Source organism: Drosophila nasuta, chromosome X (assembly GCF_023558535.2).
Source record: "Drosophila nasuta strain 15112-1781.00 chromosome X, ASM2355853v1, whole genome shotgun sequence".
NCBI classification, from domain to species: Eukaryota; Metazoa; Arthropoda; class Insecta; order Diptera; family Drosophilidae; genus Drosophila; species Drosophila nasuta.
Window position 1 is genome coordinate 31,347,223 of NC_083459.1, and position 18,057 is coordinate 31,365,279.

The 18,057-nt window shown below is 32.9% G+C and overlaps 1 protein-coding gene across 4 annotated transcripts in view; it reads right to left on the reverse strand.

Annotated features, from left to right (window-relative positions):
• LOC132795352 (ELAV-like protein 1) overlaps positions 1–10,574 on the reverse strand; it is a 44,809-nt gene extending 34,235 nt beyond the window's left edge. For all 4 annotated transcript variants that reach the window (XM_060806019.1, XM_060806017.1, XM_060806018.1 and 1 more), the window contains exons 1-2: positions 10,301–10,574; positions 7,889–9,016 (exon numbers count right to left, since the gene is read on the reverse strand). The gene's annotated coding sequence lies outside the window, so the exon portion shown is untranslated. The remainder of the gene's footprint in view (positions 1–7,888; positions 9,017–10,300) is intronic.
• Between the last annotated feature and the right edge of the window lie 7,483 nt (positions 10,575–18,057).

Consider the following 18,057-nt stretch of genomic DNA (forward strand, 5'->3'; position numbering starts at 1 on the left):
CTAAAAAATACTGAATTAATATACCACAAAAATACTGAAAATGCACCAAACGGTATATTTGATATATTGATAAAGTAAACAAACAGTATCAAATCAATATACTGTAAAATACAAAAATATACTGAATTCATATACCACAAAAATACTAAAAAGACGCCAAACGGTATATTTGATATATTGATAAAGTAAACAAACAGTATCAAATCAATATACTGTAAAATACTAAAATATACTGAATTAATATAACACAAAAATACTAACAATGCACCAAACGGTATATTTGATATATTGATAAAGTAAACAAACAGTATCAAATCAATATACTGTAAAATACAAAAATATACTGAATTCATATACGGCAAGAATATTAAAATTATACCAAGTACTTCATTCAAAATATACCACAGAGTGCAAAATATACCAGATTGTCAAAAGCTTAGTCATTTTTTTTTTGTACTTATACAAATCCCTTGAAATAACAAAAAATTTTAATGGAGAAGCATTTTAAATTGTATTAGTACAATATATACAAAAATGAAAAAAATGAAAAATTATGGAAAATATGCATTAGAAGATGCTGCTGAAAAGAAGGAAAAATTTTCTAAGAAAACTGCAAGTTTTCCATGTAAATTTCTATGTTGAAGCTGAAAAGATAAAACAAGAGAAACTGGCAGCAATAGGATTATTTCGCTAGTTGAAGTAGAACACTAAGCTTAAGACTAACTAAGAAAGACCGACAGAGATAGCAAGAGAGAGAGATAGGGAGAGAGCGGAAGAACTGATGAGGAAGAGTAAGTGCTTTAGCTGAAATGAAATGCAAGTGAAATGAAATTAAGTTGGCTCAAAAACGCTCAAGAGAAACTCATTAAATGCGACCCAAGCGAAGCATTGTTCCTTTTGGGATGGAAGGAGAAAAGCAACAGAACAGAAAATAAGTGAGGCACAAGCTAACTTGCTTATGAGCCGAAGCATAAAAGGAGAACGCTCTGTGGAAATGTGGCAATGTGGAAATGCGGAAATGCCAAATAGGAAATGAGAAATGGCCAAATAGGAGGGCGAAGGCGATGATAAAAAGTGAACACAGAAAAAAATCGAAAAAAAAAACGTAAACAAATGCTTGGAAAGTCAAAGATCTGTAAGAACAAAATGTATCTCAAGAGTCAGAAAAGCAGCAGCCACAATAAAAAAAGTCAAAGAACAATAGCTAGAAAAAGAAAAGACGAAAAAAAAATATGAAATAACTCTTTTGAAATTCAATTTCTTATGATGAAGCTTAATTCTGTTTGCTTGGCGCATTCATGTTAACAGCAGTGCAGAGGGAAAAACTTCATAATAGAATTTTCACTGAGCCCAAAAGAGAGAGAGAGAGACAAAGGGAGGGAGAGAGAAGGAGAGGTAGAAAGAGAAAGAGCAGGCAAAGCAACCACCCAATTGCTTTTGTGGCCGGCAATAAGTTCTCGAGCAGAAATCTTCATTTGCGCAGCGTGGAAAATTCATCTCAAGTTGAATGAAAGTTTGCTCGAAATTACACACACACACACACACACATAAATACTTGAATGCACAATGGAAAACAACGAACACTGCACTGAGAGAAACTGTCTTTTGCCTTTCGCGTTGATGAATTATTCAATCAACTAATTAGAGGACTAGAAGAATGCATAATATATTTCTAATTAGAGTGCTTTTGCAGCCATCGATTGAACTAAACCAAGTATAAAGTATCTATAGCAACTAAAGTCAAACAAATCCTCAAGCTGCAAATCGAAAAGATACATTTCTCTCTTGAGATTTTGTAATCACGATGATAGATAGTAAACAAGACACTTTTGGCCACACAAACAGTCAAAAGATACTTTTCGATATTGTAGTATACTTAAGATACTTTTGAGTATAGATCCCCTGCGATTGATATACCAGTATATTTAAATATATTATTGGCTTCAGTATATTTTGAGTGTAGCAATATATTTATATAATATTTGTATATTCTATATTCTATTCGGTATTTTAAGTTGGTATATTTTATTGAAAAATGTATAGTGAATGTTTTTTTAAATACTAAAATATACTAAATTAATATACTACAAAAATACTAAAAATGCACCAAACGGTATATTTGATATATTGATAAAGTAAACAAATCAATATACTGTAAAATACAAAAATATACTGAATCAAAAGATACTTTTCGATATTGTAGTATACTTAAGATACTTTTGAGTATAGATCCACTGCGATTGATATACCAGCTATGCATTTAAGTATATTTAAATATATTATTGGCTTCAGTTTATATTTGTATATTCTATATTCTATTCGGTATTTTAATTTGGTATATTTTATTGAAAAATGTATTGCGAATATAGTATATTTTGTACTCTATGGTATTCTTTGATACCAATTATGGCCTTCTATATATTTAAGTATTTTTTTTCGATATATGAATATGGTATAAATTTTTGAAAACGGACAAAGAGTATAGTATATTTTGTACTTCATGGTATATTGTAAAATTCTAAAATATACAAAATATTGTATTTGGTTTATTAATATACTATTACATTCAAAATATATAATTGAAAATAAAATAATACATGTTTTTTTTTAGTTCAGCATTTTGACATTCAAACATTATCATAAATAATATAGAGTTATATAGTTTTTGTTATAAAAGATCGCTAATGAAAGGACTGGAATCTAATTTCAATTCCATACATATCTTTAGATTTCAGCACACAAAATATATTTTTATGCAGCAAACTTTTTTGGCAACAAACACCAAAGATCCATTGTTTTAAATGCCATTGAAATTATAGTCAAATTGTGACAACGCAAACTTTTCGTGTATCTTTTGTTGTTTGCCCAAAAACGATAGTAAAATATGCATTAGGCAAATTTGTAAAGTTTTGCGCTATAAAGCTTCTATATACGATGTATGCTGTACTATATTGTATATACATATATACTGTATATGTAAGTTGCGCAAGTATCTCGTGTCGAACATTTGTATCTTTTTAACGACTTCACCTGGTGGCAACTTTCACAAAAACTACATTATTTTTGCCAACAGCAGCAGCAGCTGGATGGAAAGTTGTTAATGTGTGGAGCTGGTCTTGTTATCGTAGTTTTTATAGTTATTCTGCTGTAGGCAGCAGCTTTTTATACCCACTACCGATGCTTTAGAAGGGTATTATAAGTCAGAAGGAGACTTTTTCAACCCTATAAAGTATATCAGTTCTTGTTCAGCGTCAAGAGACGAGGTGATACTATATACGATGTATAGTATATTTTGAATGTAGCAATACGTCGATATACCTTTTAGGTATATTTTCAATATAATTTCGGTATATTAATTCGGTTTATTTTATAGAAAACAGCAAGTGTGGTATATTTTGTACACTATGGTATATTTTAAATATAGTAGTATAACGATATACCAAATATACATATATGTATATTTCAATACACTTTCAGTATATTAGTTTGGTATATTTTATTTAATACATATAATATATATACTCTATGGTATATTTTGAATGTAGCACTGTATATTTTAGTATATGTTCGATACATTAAGTTGGTATATTGACAATGTTATATTGTGAACATAATACTATCTATCAATACATTAAAGACTGTACTTGATATATTTTAGTATTTTACCAGTATATTAATTGGGTAAATTTGAAGAATAATACCGCTCAGCGAGTATTTCTAAGTCGAGCAAACTCGACTGTAGCTTTATTGTTTGTTCTTCTCTCGTGCTGAGTTGGCCACAAGAAGCAAACTGCAAGCTCTTACTGTGTGTATCTGCTTAGCTTTACAACTAACACACACACAAACGCATAGAAAGCTGCAACTTCGTTTCGTGTAGTTGTTATATTTTGTGTGTGTGTGTGTGTGTTTTTTTTGGGTAGATATCTTGGATGCTCCAACGAGCAACGAAGGCAGTCAAAGTGTGAGAAGAGCAAGGCATTATATCACATCGTATATGCATGTACATATACACATATACATGCATACATATATATATATATTTCTATATAGGCATACTATATATGGTAGATAGATGCAGCCAGAGATTGTAGAGATTGTATAATGCCATCCCAGACGCAAATCTCATTGCATTGCATTTTAATTTGATGAAAATGCATCTGTGCATGTGTGTGTGTGTGTGTGTGTGTGTGTGTGTGTGTGTGTGTGTGTGTGTGTGTGTGTGTGTGTGTGTGTGTGTGTGTGTGTGTGTGTGTGTTGGGGTTGACTGGTCGAGAATGTCCAGGAGCATTTTTGCAGCACTGCATCGAACTCTGAACTTTGGCAAAGTTGCATTTAAATAATTGATTTTGTGTGCTGTTTTGTGTCCGTTTTGACTTTCGACGAACGCTAAGCGAGGAATTTTACATAAGTGCCACGCCCCTGTAGGTGGAGGTGGGCGACAGCCACCTTGCAACTCTTCCTCTTCCTCTTCCTGCTTCTGCTCCACCTTCTGATTTCTTTTGATAAAATATGCATGTTGTTTTATTTGTTGCCTGCTTTTAGGCGTTGTCCGCTCAAATGTTTTGCTATTGTTGTTGCTGCTGTTGATGTTATAATTGTTTGTCTATATATATATACAGTTATTTCTAGTCTCTATTCGTTTGTTTGGAAACCAATTATTAATGCAATTTATCGCAATTCAAAGCAAATGCTGCAATTTCAATTTTAATTAATTATTTGTTTGTATAAAAATGTGTAGAAATGGAGATGGAAAGAATTGTAGAAATATTTCAATATTTCATAAATAATTTGGTATATTTGCGAAAATAAATAGTTTGCATAGTGCATTTGGGTATATTTGGTATATTCTGAATGTAACAGTATATTTATATACCAAAAATGTGTAGAAATGGAGATGGAGTTGAAGAGTTGTAGATATATTTCAATATTTCATAAATAATTTGGTATATTTGCGAAAATAAATAGTTTGCATAGTGCATTTGGGTATATTTGGTATATTCTGAATGTAACAGTATATTTATATACCAAAAATGTGTAGAAATGGAGATGGAGTTGAAGAGTTGTAGATATATTTCAATATTTCATAAATAATTTGGTATATTTGCGAAAATAAATAGTTAGCATAGTGTATATTTGGTATATTCTGAATTTAACAGTATATTTATATACCAAACAGCGAAAGTGTTGTTGATGGCTAATTTCGTTTGTCCATCACAAATTCATTTGCCAATGATTTAATTGTGTCTATCGAGTAGTATATTAATTTACCAAATCCAACATTCAGTATTTTTTAATACTTTTCGATATTTTCATTTGGTATATTTTATTTAAAGACAATGGTAGCCAAAAAAGCATATTTTGTACTCAATGGTATATTTTGAATAAAACAGTATATTAATATACCAAACAGAGAAAGTGTTGTTGATGCAAATTCAATTGGTAATTCTTAAATCGTGACAATGGGTTAGTAAATCAATATACCAATTGTAATTTTCGTAATATTTCAGTATTATTGATGTATTCATTTTGGTATATTTTCGTATTTATGTAATATATAGTATATTTATATACCATGCTGGTGAAGTTCGTTTGTCCATCACAAATTCAATATACCAATTGTAGCTTTCGCTATCTTTTAGTATCTTTTCGACATATTAATTTGGTATATTTGTATATATCATAATATATTTTGAAAGTAACAGTATATTAATATACCAAACAGAGAAAGTGCTGTTGATGCAAATTCAATTGGTAAATTCTTAATGTATTCATTTGGTATATTTTCGTATTTATGTAATATATAGTATATTTATATACCAAACAGCGAAAGTGTTGTTGCTGGTGAATTTCGTTTGTCCATCACAAATTCATTTGGTTAGTATATAAATATACCAATTGTAGCTTTCGCTATCTTTTAGTATCTTTTCGACATATTAATTTGGTATATTTGTATATATCATAGTATATTTTGAAAGTATCAGTATATTAATATGCCAAACAGAGAAAGTTTTGTTGCTGGCCAATTTCGCTTAATCATCACAAATTCATTTGCTAATGGTCAAATCGTGTCTGAATACAATGGGAAGGGGAGAGTGTGGAGAGGGGAGAGGGGACAAGAGTATTGATAATCGTTGTAGTAAATAGCGTAGCGGACATTCAATGCTTTCTCAATGTAATGGGCAACAATTTAAAAATCGATCAAATTGCATTGTCTGATTGTCGTCGATTTTGTCGTCGGTCGTCGCAAGGACAACGTGATTATTAGCATGCAAGAGCAGCCACAACAACGTGATTATCATTTGAGGACAACAACAATGCAATCAACGATTACAATTAATGCATAAATTGCTTTCTGAATGAGTTGAAGTGTAAATATGGGAAGCTCTCCCTCTCTCTCCCTCTCTCTCTCTCTCTCTTTCTAGACGTGTGCAACAGACATGAAAACTGTGAAAAAGCTTGACAATGCAAAAGGGAGAGAGAGAGAGAGCACAAACACAGACAACAAGAGTGAGAGAGAGAGAGGCTGACTGACAACACTTGAACCCTTTGTGTGCTGTCAACGCCTCAAACCCTCTGCCACGCCCCTTCCCCCAGTGGATGGTTATTCCCAGTGGGAGAGAGTGGGAAAAAGTTCCATTGCATATTTGAGAGCAACTCTGGCATATTATATCATACATTATTCACTTGATATGGTAATTTTACTCTTTTGTGCCTCTTTTATGCAACTTTATTTGATCCCAAAAAAAAAAAATGAAAACGAAAACGAAAAATACGAAACAATTCTATTTCCCATTGATGTCCCTAATATTGAATTAAATATAACATTATTTAAGACCATTCGAATTTTTCATTTGAGGTTTAGTGATTTTTTTTTTTTTTTACTCCTACGGGAATGCGTCCCTAAAAATTAAGTTGTTGCCGACTTTTTGCAGATTTATTTCGAGCTTGTTTTTGGGATTGAAATATATTTTTTCACTCAATGTAAAGAAAACTAAAGTTAACCTAAATTTGTGCATTTTTTTAACCCAGGGAGCTAAAAGATTTCATTTCAATTCGTCTCATCTTGAAATTGTAATTGAAATAAATAATTTTAATTTTCAGTATGTAATTCCTTATTAAAAATAGCTTGATTAGTTTCTTCATTTACTTACGAATACTTTTGAGTAGACTTTACATATTTATTTATATATTTTTATTGTAATAAGTATTGTTTTAATATAATTCTGTTCATATTCATATCATTTCCAAGAGTATTCAATAAAAATTTCACTTAGTTGTTTTCAATCCAATTTCTGAATAAAAAGTCTTTAAAAATGATTTCAATATTTAGAACTTTTTCAGAAATCACTAAAAATTCAAATTCAAATTATAATTCGAAGGAATTTTCCTATAATTGAAATATTTTAAGCTCTGCTTCTTTCGAATTTGATCTAGACAGAATTCTCTTATAATTTAAATGTTTTTAACTTTTTTAAAACCCACTGAAACAACTTCTCTTCTTCGAATCCGAATAAGAAAGAATCCTCGCCATTTAAAAATGCTCATAAAATTATTGAAATATTTTGAACATTTCTTTCCTCAAATAACTTGAGTTAAAATATCGAATTTGAATTCGAAAAAGAAAAAGAAAGGATTCTCATAATTTAACAATGTCTGAAAAAATGCTCTTAAGATAATTGAAATATTTTGAACTTTTCTCCAAATCACCAAAAATATTGTGTTGTATTTTGTACATGTTAAAAATTCGAATTTTAACTCGAAAGAATTCTCTAATAACTGATATATACTTTGAGCACTTCTTTCGAATTTGAATCTTCTATAAATCATTGAAAAATCTTTTAAAAAAAAATGCTGTTTAAATAAATGAAATATTATGAACTTTTCTTACCTTATAAATTGTTGTCCTTAACTGATATTTTGTGTTATAAAATATCACTTAGCAGCTGATCGCTCTGTCTCGCTCTCGCTCTCACTCTCTCTCGCTCTTGCTTTTTATGTGGAACTTTTTCGCTGTCTCGCTCTTTCAAACTCGTCGTTGATCTCACTTTCTCTTTGCTTTATGTAAATTCTTCTTCCTTTGGCAAATTTGTTGTAGTTCCTATTGTTGTTGTTGTTGCTTGGTGTTGTTGTTGTTGTTGTTAATGTTAACCGGAATTTTGGGTTTAGTATTTTAGTTGTTGATTCTAAAAAAAATATTTCGTCGTACTTTGAAATCGTTGGAAGTCCGTTTCTGGTTCGCTTTTGTTCTTATTTCATTTGTTAAATCTCTCTTTTGTATAAATATTAATTTCTTTAAGAAGTTCAAGTCTTTGTTTGTGAAATGTAAATATATATATTTGCATATATATTCTTCACTCGTCTCGTACTCGTACTCGTATTATATTATATGTATGTATATATATATATGTATATAATAGAAAAAACACTTGTCTAACGTTTATTACTATTATAATATTTATTTTTTGGAGTTTTTCTTTATCTTTTTCTTACTTATGCCCGAACCTTCGTTTCGTAGTGCGTTAACCCCAAATTCGTAACGCCCAATAAATTCTGTAAAAAAAACCTTTTGGTTTATCGTCTCTCTCTCTCTCTCTCTTTCTCTCTCGCTCTCTTTCGCTATCAAATCGCTAGCAAATCGCCTTTGATTTCGCCACTCAAAACGTTGAGCATTGGAGAAACAACCCGTTGATTTTTCGCTTATATATATATTTAGATCTTTTTTAGATCGTACAAACACTTTTTAGTCGCCAAAAAAATAACAAATAAAAATGACAAAAATCACGCGATTTTATATTTTTTTTAGATTTTCACACTTGAAATTGCTTTTCTTTTACGCTTTACGCTTCACTTTTTTCCTTCTCCGTTTTTTATTTAGTTGTTCACTTTGAAAAAATTGAAACACAAAGTAACAGTGGAAATTTGATGGAGATCTTTTTTTTTTTGTGTGTAAAACCTTGCGCGAACTTTCTTCCACTTCGTTTATTTTCTTTTTCCTTATTTAAAGACGCTCAGTTACCTGAAATGATACAAAATGAACAGTTGAATTTTTGTTGTTTATGGAAAGTAGAAAACTTCAGCGCAATATTTTTCAGACTAGATCTCGCGATAATACTTTAAAGTGTCATTTTATTACAAAAAAAATTATTCGATATTCACTACAAAATATATTTTTATGGAAGAAAATCATGTAATATATATATATATATTTTTTTTTATTTTTGAAATATTTAGGTTCTAAATTAATTTTATCATTCTTTAATTGCTTAAAATTCTCGGAATTTTTTACTTAATTAATAAATAAAATGTTTAATAGAAATATCCGAATGTTTTATCTGATTAACATATAAAATCCTTAATGAAAGTCTCTGAATTTTTTATCTAAAATATTAACAAAGTTAATGAGCAAAATATATATATTTAATAAAAAAGATATAAGATCATAACTGAAAACAATTTTTTTGCAAAATCAAACTTTGTAGCACACTAAAATTGTTGTAATTGGCAGGAAATTATTATATTGTAATAGCTGAAGGCCTTAGTAATAATATTAGTGTTAATTATAGTGTTAATGTTAATTGAAATAAAATGAAATAAATATTCTATTCGCAAAACGTATGCAAATGTGTTGAAATTAAAGAAAAATCAAGTATACGCTTCAATTCAAATATCAAGTATACGTATTTCGTGCTCTGAAATTATGAATATTCTATAGAAATTTTCAAAATAAAAATCCTTGCAGAATTGTGTCAATTTCACACATTTATTCGCTTCTATAAGCTTCTATTCGAATATCAAGTATACGCATTGGATACTCTGATAATTTTGTAAGCATTTTTAAAGTTCAAAATATTGTAGAATTGCAGCAATTTAATGCTGATTAATTATATAATTTTATTTCGAAATTCGAAATTTGAAAATTGAATGAGATAAAATATCAAGTATACGTATTGGATACTTTTCAAAATTCAAATCTTTGTAGAATTGTGGCAACTGAATGCTGCTTAACTCTAGATTTTTTTACTGTAATTTTAAAAATTGAGGAATATAAAATATTTATACGAAATTCGAACATCAAGTATACGCATTTGGTATTCTGATAATAGTGTAGATTTTTGTTTAGAATTAAAATCCTTGTAACTGAATGCTGATTTATATATGATTTTAGTCAAAAATTTAATGAATTCACATATACGCTTATATTCAAATATCAAGTATACGCAATTTCACACAAAAAACAATGAAAATAAAATTTGAGCTGAATTGAAATTTGATTAGTTCCTCAATTTTTTTTTTGACGTACTGAGATGATGATGATGAAGACGATGACGAAGATAAAGAGTAGGAGAAGAAGAACACCGGCTCGCACACTCTGTCTCTGTCTCTCTCTCTCTCTGTGTCTCTCTCTCTCGCTGAGCTCAGTTTTGAATATTCAAATATTCAATGCAATAGTTTTGCTTTCAGTTGAAGTCTGAGTCTGTTTTGTTGTTGTTAGTTGTTTAGTTTGTTGTTTTTGTTTTTGTTTTGCTGCTTTGCTGTTGTTGCTTGTTGTTGTTGTTGTTGTTGTTGTCGTTAGCTGTTAGTTGTTGCAGTTGCAGTAGTTGTTGTTGTTGTTTGTTGTTGTTTGTTGCTGTGTACTACGAAAACAAGGAGAAATCATACAGCGACGCAAATGATAAATTATATGAGTAGAATAATACAAAACGCGCTTAAAAAAGAACCGCGTTTGCTGGATACGCCGAAGACTGCTTGACTCGTACTGATTGAGAGAGAGAGCGACGCTCGCCCACCAAGCAGCGACAGCGACAGCGGCAGCGCAGTCGACGGCGCAGTCAGCAGCGACGTCAACTGAGAAGCCACAACGTATCCTGTGTTGAGCTGCAGACAGCACACAAAAAATAAAGCAACAACAACAACAACAGGAATAACAATAACACAGGCACCTAAAGGCGCCCACGACGAGCAAAAGCTTTTTTCGCCGCACACCGCACAAAAGCTTTTTTTTGCGGCTTTCAACTCTACAAAACGTTTCGCTGCTGACGTCGCAGTCGCGACTGCAACTGGGACAAGTCTCCAAAGCACAACTCGATTTCGTTGCATTTGGATAAATTAGAGAAACAAGAAGAAGAAGAAGACGGAGACGGAGAAGAGGAAGAAGAGGAAGACAACGGCGTTGACTTTAATGCTAGTAATGCGGACGTGTATATAAGGCAGCTCTATAACTAAAGCAGGAGTCCGATTGCATGTGTGTGTGTGTGTGAGCATTACTTATGTATGCAATCAATCCAATAGCGCGATATCATTACACGTCTAATCTATGTCATGTGCACACACACACACACACACACAACTAAGTGTGTCCTCTCCAATTTCCTTTGCCTTTTCATTTCGCCATGTCGCAAATATTTGCAGTGAACACACACACACACTTGCACACTCGGATGCAATGCACGTAATTAAAGCACACACACACACACACACACGCACTAATTGCGAGCTTAGCGAAGGCGAAGATCACGCAGCAAATGAGAGACCGCAACAACTGTTAACTACTCGTATATGGAAGACTCTCTATAAACAATTCTTATTAAATTGCAATAAATAATTGATTAAATAATTAAATAGTCATGTAATAAAGTAATAAAAGAAAATATAATAAGACAATAATCTAATGAAGTAATAAACAAGTAAGCAAGCTACAGTCGAGTGTACTCGACTGTGAGATCCCCGCTACCCATTTTAAATAAAAGCAATATATTTTGCGGTATTATTCTCGAAATATACCAAATATACTACAAAAATACTAAAAATATACCAAATGGTGTATGTGGTATATCGATATAGTACCGCATTCAAAATATACCATAGACGGCTCAATATACCAGATTGTCAACCAAAGAAACTCAGACCCCTAGTAAGTAGGCGTTTTTGCCCATACAAAAGTATTTCTTTAATAACTTCGACAATTTTTATCGGATCGCAACCAAATTTGTAGGAATCATAACTACTATAGTTATTATTGTATATACCAAAATTCTTAACACTAGCTTTAAAATTACGCTTGTTATTTGATTTTTTTTGATTTGCAGGGGCAGAAGGGGGCGTGGCAAAAATTTGAAACAAACTTGATCTGCGTGCAAACATAACAAATTATAGCTCTATCTCTTATAGTCTCTGAGATCCAGTGTTTCATACGGACGGACGGACGGACAGACGGACAGACGGACATGGCTATATCGTCTCGGCTGTTGACGCTGATCAAGAATATATGTATATACTTTATAAGGTCGGAGATGCTTTCTTCTACCTGTTACATACATTTCCTGTCGGCACAAAGTTATAATACCCTTCTACCCTATGGATAGCGGGTATAAAAAACATTATAATAAAATAATAATAATGCAATAAAGTAATACAAAAGAATATACTAATACAATATACCGGAAAAATACTAAAATATGCAGATTAATACATTTGGTATATTGATATAGGACTGCATTCAAAATATACTACATATAATACTATAAAATATCCACTAAGAAATATTAAGAGTAATATTAATCATAAAATTATCAAATATTAAAGTAATCAAAATATACTAAATTGCAATATCAAAAAATATACATACATTTGGTATGTTGATGAACGTATAAAATGTCTAATAAGCTTGCTACACATTTTCAATAAAATGTATATCAAAGAAATACAAAAAATATACCAAAACTGCATTTGGTATATTTAATATACCAAAACATATACTAAAATTAATACGATTGCGCTTAAAACAGCACAGTGTTATTCTTAAAATATACCAAAATGCAATTCCGAAAAAAATACTAAAATATACCGAATTATTCACTTTGTATATTAATATACTATCACATTGAAAACATACCATATAGGTAGTATAAATATCTACTTAGCTCGCTACACGATTTCACGTTTTGATATAGTACATTCACATAAATACTAAAATATATCAATGCAACATTCGGTATATCAAATATGCCAAAATATACTACAATTCACTTTTTTTAACATTGATATCAATAAATACTGAAATATACCAAGTATAATACAATTTACTTATAATTCATATCAAAGAAACGCTAAAATATACCGAAACTACATTTGGTATATTAAATATACAAAAATACACTACTATTTAATTATTATTTATATAAAAATACCACCAAATCAATGTCAATGCGACATTTGGTATATTAAATATACCAAAATATACTGTAATTCATTTAAACAAGCAACAACTCAATATTTTTGCAGTTGGCGTAGTTCGAAATTGAAATTGAAGAGCACATTTCAGCAGATGATTACAGTGCTGAGTACTTTTCTTTTCAGTAATTAGATACTAAATACGAAATTTTAAAGCTTTCTCAACAGAGAGGGAGAGAGAGAGAGAGGCAGAGAGAGAGCGAGAGAGAGAGGAAGAAGGATAGAAAAGAGCTGCGGAGGTTTCGTCAATTGCAATTAGGAAGCTCAAGTAACATTCGGGTCAACAGCGGATGGCGAGGGAGAGTAGGGGAGAGAAGGGAGGAAAGGGTGGGGAGGGTAGGAAGGGAAGAGTGGGGAGGGAAGGGGAGGGATCAAGAGGCGCGAGGCTGCGCCTAAAACGCAGTTGCTTTTGAACAATTTCAATTAATTAAAATAAATAATGAAATTATGTGCGGTTGTTGGGCGGATGCCAAAGGCAAAAGGGGAGTGGCGAGTGGGGAGTAGTGGGTGAAGGGAGGGCAGGGGTAGGGGGATGGTTGTAACGTTTGTTGTAGGCGTCACTAGGGAACTATGGTCGCTTGGGCATTCTGCTGGCGTCTTATCGCAAGCCGAAAGCTGTGCTGCATACATAATCAACCCAAAGCGGGGTGCGATGAAGAGAAGAGAGTGGAGAGTGTGTAGAGCGAGAGAGAGAGAGTCAGAGAGAGAAAGAGAGAAAGAGAGAGAGGGATGCCGCTGCTCTATATATTCGAAAATGCAGGCAAAAACACACACACACACATAGAAATCAATGCAACTGCGCAAAGCACAACACACAAAAAGCTTTTGTTGTTGTTGTTGTTGTTGTTGTTGTTGTGGAAAGCTCCCGTAGGGGCGCTGTCTCTGGACCGTGTAGAGTTTTGCCGTATTGCCGGTGTGTAGAGATTTTTCGGCATCCCTTTATCATCATCGTTTTTGCAGCTAGAGTTTCAAAATTGGAGCAACTCGTCACGGGGCCTGCAGCTGGCTTTCAGTATATATATATATACTATATATTATATACGTACATACATATATGTATGTATATCTCTGCTGCAGGATACAAGAATTGTGTCAAGCTTTTATTATTTTCCTTTTCTTCTTTTTGTTCTTGTTGTTGCCACAACAGACACGCCCCGAAAAAGCGCCGGCCGGCAGCAAAAGCAGCAGCTCCTACAAAGCAATCCCCTTGCCCCTTCCCCCTTTGCCCTTCCGCCCTTCCTCTTCACCTTGCTCATTTCAGTTGACTTTAAGTCAAAGCTTGTGCCGTTAAAGCCATATGGGCTGATTTGGCCCCAAGCACGTGCCACGCCCACACCCCCCACACACACACACACATACACAGATTCGGAGAAGAACTCGAATGAACTCCCTGTTGGGGATAAGCATGTGCGAGCTCTGCAAGCTCTGCTCTGCTCTGCTCTAATCAAATATGCACAGAGGACTCGCCATAAGGAAATGCCTGAGACCTAACCTATAAATAGTGTGCCTACAAATAGTCCTTCGACGCAGTCAAGCGTGAGACAAAGGAAACGCACACAAAAATTAAAGAAATAAAACAAGAAGAAGAAGAAGAAGAAGAAGAAGAAGAGGGTGTGGTAGAGAGGGAGAGCGGAGACCGGAGAGTGGAGAATAGCACAGCTTAATTAGCAAATAGACCAAGATGAACCTGATATAGAACTGCATTTACATAAGCATTGAATTAAGGGAGCTTAAAAAAGAAAGTTTAAAGTATGTAATAACATTATTATCTTATAAAGTCATATACAGAATAGAGTTTGCTACAGACTAAAGCACATTATATTAAAGAATCACTTTTTTCTTTGGTTTTTGTAATTATCTTTCTTAGAAGTTTAGGATTTTTCAACTGCTAGGTGTTAGGATTCAATGAATGATTTCTTAACGTCATAATTTCCATAACTATAAACATGTTGTAATATTATTTATGCTGCGACAACTGAGCGCATTTTACTGGGATGACTGATCGGTTATAAGGGTATTATAACTTTGTGCCTGCAGGAAATGTATGTAACAGGCAGAAGAAAGCATCCAAGTTGCTTCCTTTGACAGACTGGAATATTTCGTACTCTATGGTATAACCTGGTAGTATCCCAAATACATATTTAGTCATCGCCGATACCACAAAGTATAGATATTCTTGAGTCGAGACGATCTAGCCATGTCCGTCTGTCCGTCCGTCCTTATGAACACCTTGTTCTCAGAGACTATAAGAGCTAGAGCTATTATTCTTTTTCGACAACACTTATTATGTTTGAACGCAGATCAAGTTTCTTTCTAATTCGTGCCACGCCCACTTCCGCTGCCAAAAATCAATAAACATCGAATAACAAGCGTAAACCTAGAGTCACGAATTTCGGTATATACACTTATAACTACAGTTTTTCCAATTACCGAAAATTTTATTGCGATTAAATAAAAATTATAGAAGTCATTTAGGAAATAGTTTAGTATTGAAACAAGTAAGAAAGCTACAGTCGAGTGTACTCGACTGTGAGATACCAGCTACCCATTTTGAATAAAACCAATATATTTCACGGTATTATTCTAAAAATATACCAAATATACTGCAAAAATACTAAAAATATACTAAGTGGTATATTTGGTATATCGATATAATGCCACATTCAAAATATACCGTACACGGAACAATATACCAGATTGTCAGCCAAAGCAACTAAGACCATTTTTATTTGATTTATTTGATAATTATAGTTATTATTGTATATTCCAAAATTAGCAACTTCAGCTTTAAAACAAGTAAGAAAGTTACAGTCGAGTGTGCTCGACTGTGAGATACCCGCTACCCATTTTTAATAAAGGCAAAATATTGCGGTATCATTTTCAAAATATACCGAAAATACTAAAAAATACCAAATAGTATGTTTGGTACACCGATATCGATACCATTCAAAATATACCATAGACGGCATAATGTGCCAGATTGTCGGCCAAAGCAACTCAGATCCCTAGTAAGTAGGCGTTTTTGCCCATACAAAAGTATTTCTTTAATAACTTCCAAAATTTTTATTTGATCGCAAGCAAATTTTCAGGAATCATAACTACTATAGTAATTATTGTATATACCAAAATTCGCAGCTTTAGCTTTAAAATTACGCTTGTTATTCGATTTTTTTGATTTGCGGGGGCGGAAGTGGACGTGGCAAAAATTTGAAACAAACTTGATCTGCGTGCAAACATAACAAATGCTGTCGAAAAAAACTTATAGGTCTATCTCTTATAGTCTCTGAGATCTAGGTGTTCATACGGACAGACGGACAGACGGACATGGCCGAGTTTCTTACTTGTTTTAATGTTGTACTATATCAATATACCAAAAACATCGAGTTTGGAAATTTTTCAGTATTTTTGGTATATTTTTGGAATAATACCACACCTTTTTTGCTCTTACTCAAAGTGGATTGCAGGTATCTCAGAGTCAAGTATATTCAGCTGTAGTTTTTTTTACTTTCTTTAATGTAGTACCCTATTAATATAGCAAAACATCAAATTTGGCATATTTAAGTAGTTTTGGTATATGAATTTAGTATATTTTAAGCATAATACCGTGCTGTTGCTCTCGAATGTGAATTTCTTACCTTGTTAGGATTTATCTTAATTTATTTATTTCATCTTTTAGATACCTTTAAGTGCTAGTGAATAAATAATTAGTTGTTGGTTCTCAATGATAATTTCTTAATGTTTTTTATAACTATAAATGTGAAGTATGGCACTACTGGTTGCTGGTAACGAGTGGCAACGCGAGCTTAGTGAAAGGATATGGCAGCACTGATCACGAAAGCAAGATCGACGAGAAGTCAGTTGGTGTGTCGGCGTTGACAGGAACAGTTGTCCTCTAATCGTGTTGATCATTAATGTGTTTATTTCATCATTATTCTGTTTATATCATCATTACTTCATTATATATTCGTATATTATATTTCATATCAATAGACTACTCTGTTACATAAATATAATATTATTTGGGGACTATTCGGTAAATCGAATCGTAAAGAACTGCTCTCAAATTCACGCTCTTCATTGGCAATCAGTGTGCAAAAGTAGTTGCCATAACGAATGTTGAATTTGCTCTGGTATTTGTGATTTAGTACTCGTATTTGAGAGAAGTGAGCAGCTTAAAGCGATGCAATTGACGTGCACAAATTGGACAACATTGTGTGCAACAACTTTGGCTTAATCAAGTGCCGCCCTTTGCAGAAGAAACCGCAGCAACCACAAGCGAGCATCCACAACCGCGCTCTCACACTTTCCAATTCAAATTTCAGTTGCAGTTGCAATCTGAATACGAATACGAATACGAATCTGAATCTGAATCGCAATTCCAGATTTCAGTTCTCAGTTCTCAGTTGGCACTTTTCAGCTGCAGTCCCAAGTGCTCAAGTGGCATTTTAACGCTTCAAATGCGCAACGAGGGTGGCTCAAAGGGTTATGCACATATGACCGACTAATTGCCTTAAGTGGCCGAATGTCAAAACAGCAACAACAACAACAACAACAACAACTGAATGTCTTACAAGTCGCTGCACATTGGCTAATTTCCCAAAAAAAAAAAAAACAAAAAATAATAATGAATGAGAACGAGGGAAGAAAACTCGAAAGCAGCTGTCGAGTGACTTCCGTTTCCGCAGCGTCAACGTTGAGTGCCATTAACATTTGCTCGGGCTGCACAACTGACTCCCTTACCTCCCTTTCCCTTTCCCTTCCTCCTTTCCCCTTGCCACCCAACCTCATGCTAATCAGTTGGAAAATAATCAACATGGCCAACGGCTG